At 49.8% G+C, this 2,672-nt stretch overlaps 1 long non-coding RNA gene across 1 annotated transcript; it reads left to right on the top strand.

Annotated features, from left to right (window-relative positions):
* The first annotated feature begins 278 nt into the window (after window positions 1-278).
* On the top strand, window positions 279-801 carry LOC140321432 (uncharacterized). Its single transcript, XR_011918942.1, has 2 exons — window positions 279-421; window positions 500-801. It is a non-coding gene; the product is annotated as an uncharacterized lncRNA (long non-coding RNA).
* The last annotated feature ends 1,871 nt before the right edge of the window (window positions 802-2,672 follow it).

Raw genomic sequence — 2,672 nt, 5'->3', positions numbered from 1 at the left:
TAGAGAGTTGTTATAGATTAGGGTGGAGGGGGCAGTAGAGTGTTATAGATTAGGACAAGAGGGGGCGGTAAGAAGGTGGTATAGATTTTGATGGGGTGGCAGTAGGGTGTTGGTACAGATTAGCACAGGAGGGGGCAGTAGGGTGTTATAGATTAGGATGGGGGGGAGCACTAGGGCGTTGTTACAGATTAGGATGGGGGGGGCAGTAGGCACTTGGTATAAATTAGGACAGGAGGGGCCAGTTTCATAGATTGCTGGGGGCAAGTTGATAGAAGGGGGCAGATAAGGGGCCACTTACCCCGACCTTTGCCCATGGGGTTGATGAGCTGTCTGTCTGCAGGTGCAGGTGTTATTTGAGAATAAATCTCTGCCGGATAATATGACGATGAAGAGGTTGTGGCTGACGCACTGGTATGGGAAGGTAAGAATTGGGAAGGTGATGGGGGGGGGGGGGGGTAATTATTACCCCCTTGTAATTGTGGGGTATTCTGTCTTTCAGCCGGCCCCCCTGGTCCTATCATACAGTGTGAAGGAGAAGAGGAGGTGACGCCCCGACCTGTACAGACTTTCATGTTTATATGTAAATACAAATGGATTTATTTCTCTCATTGGTGGAGTCAGTCAGATAATTGGGGGCCCCTTTGACCGACAGTCTGGGACTGAAGACCCCTCTGCTATTGGATAGCAAATTGCACCCTGATTGGTCAGTGACCTGGGCGTGGCCTTTCCGTGTGACGGAGATCACATGACAATTAATTCTGGGACTTCTTGCTCACAATAAAGCGTTTTCGTTCTTATTTAGCTGAAATGTTTTTCTATCTTCCTGCAAATTCCTTCACTTCCTGGTAATAAAGCCGCAGGAGCCAACCAGGGGCCACAAAGGTTCTCTGCACTTCCTGGGGCAGATTATCCTCTTCTGTGATTTGTGGAGGGGGAAATCAATATCTGGGAACTGATGTCAGTGTAATGGAATGTACCAATTTGTTGGAGTAGTGTTACCTGTAAATAGCCCCTGCTCATGGTACATTCCAGGCCCTTGTCACCTGTAAATACCCCTCTGCTCATGGTACCTTCAGTACGCCATCACCTTGATATTGCCCTCTGCTCATGGTACCTTATAGACCCCCGTCACCTGTGTATTCCCCTCTGCTCTTGGTACCCTCCAGGCCCCAATCACCTGTGTATTCCCCTCTGTTCACAGGAACCTACCAGGCCCCCTCACCTGTAAATACCCCTCTGCTAATGGTACTTTCCAAACCCCCATCACCTGTGTATTCTCCTCTGCTCATGGTACCTGCCAAACCCTCATCACCTGTGTGTTCCCCCTTGCTCATGATACCTTCTAGTATCCCATCACCTGTATATTCCCCTCTGCTCTTGGTACCCTCCAGACCCCCATCACCTGTAAATACCCCTCTGCTAATGGTAATTTTCATGTCCCCGTCACCTGTGTATTTCCCTCTGCTCATGGTACATTCCAGGCCCCCATCACCTGTGTATTCCTCCCTGTCCATTGTAACGTCCATACTCTCTCTCTTCCTCTGACCTCTGTCCTGTCCGTCTCTCTCTTCTTCAGTATAATGGGGAACACCAGACATTTTCAGACGGATTTGCTGTGTTGAATCTGTGTGAACGTGCAGATTTCCCTGGGGGGCCATTTGGGAAAGGGGGAATTTGGCCCTTTACAGCTGTTCCCCCACGCGCAGACAATCTCCAGATGGGACGTGACTAGAACCCAATGTCACCCAGTATTATATTACCCCAGAGGGGGGCGCATACACTGATTACCTGAACACACCTTCTTCCCAATCACTGGGGGCAAGAGGGACACCCTGAGGGACCGGAGGAGGGTGGTAGTAGTGGGGAGTGCAGAGGACAGGAGAGACCCCAGTATGACAAATCTGAGATCTCCATCCTGGCCTTGTTGGGCCTGGGATCACCACAGCACTGGGAGTTACTGGGGACAACGCCCCATCGGTTGAAAATGGAGGCTGAGGGGACGGGGTAGGATGGGGGATGGGGGACTAACAATGAGGGCCAAAGATGGATCTTGGGAGAAATGGATCTGGGGAGGAGGGCGGAGATGGAAAAATGGAATTAGGACAAAGATAGAGCTGGGAATAGCCGAGCATATGAAGAGGGCAGGGACAGGTTGGAGAGAGAGGAGCTAGATGATGATGGACATCCTTCAGCCAACAAATGAGGTGGACTCTTACTTGCTGCAGCTTCTAATTCCCATTGTGAGGAGCTTGCAGTGAAGTCATAATATTTCAGTGCATGAAAAAAAATTCTTTGTGAATTAGGAGCTCAGAATACCTACAGGGACCAGCCATGAATGACCAATAGGAAAGAGATTTCCCAGAGCTGCACCTTGACAGACTAAACTGCCCCGCCCCTGCTAGAAGGTTGGAGTGCTCTGATCAGCCTTTTGTGTAATCTGAGCTCCAGTCAGTCATCCTAATAAATCCTTGATGAGGAGGTGTAACAAAATCTGCTATTCCACCAATATACACAGAGATCCAGTGATCGGGAGGAGAATCCGCTGGCCCCGGCCTGAGGGACACAGGAGGATTAAGGATTTCTACACATATCCTGAAGCCATAGGATCAGAATAACAGACAGGTGACTTCACTAGGGACCAAGGAGTGACAGGTCCCCTTTAATAAAAAGTG

Source organism: Pyxicephalus adspersus, unplaced genomic scaffold (assembly GCF_032062135.1).
Source record: "Pyxicephalus adspersus unplaced genomic scaffold, UCB_Pads_2.0 Sca3794, whole genome shotgun sequence".
Lineage (NCBI taxonomy): Eukaryota > Metazoa > Chordata > Amphibia > Anura > Pyxicephalidae > Pyxicephalus > Pyxicephalus adspersus.
The sequence above is the reverse complement of the archived record's forward strand: the minus strand, read 5'-3'. Positions and strand labels throughout refer to the sequence as shown.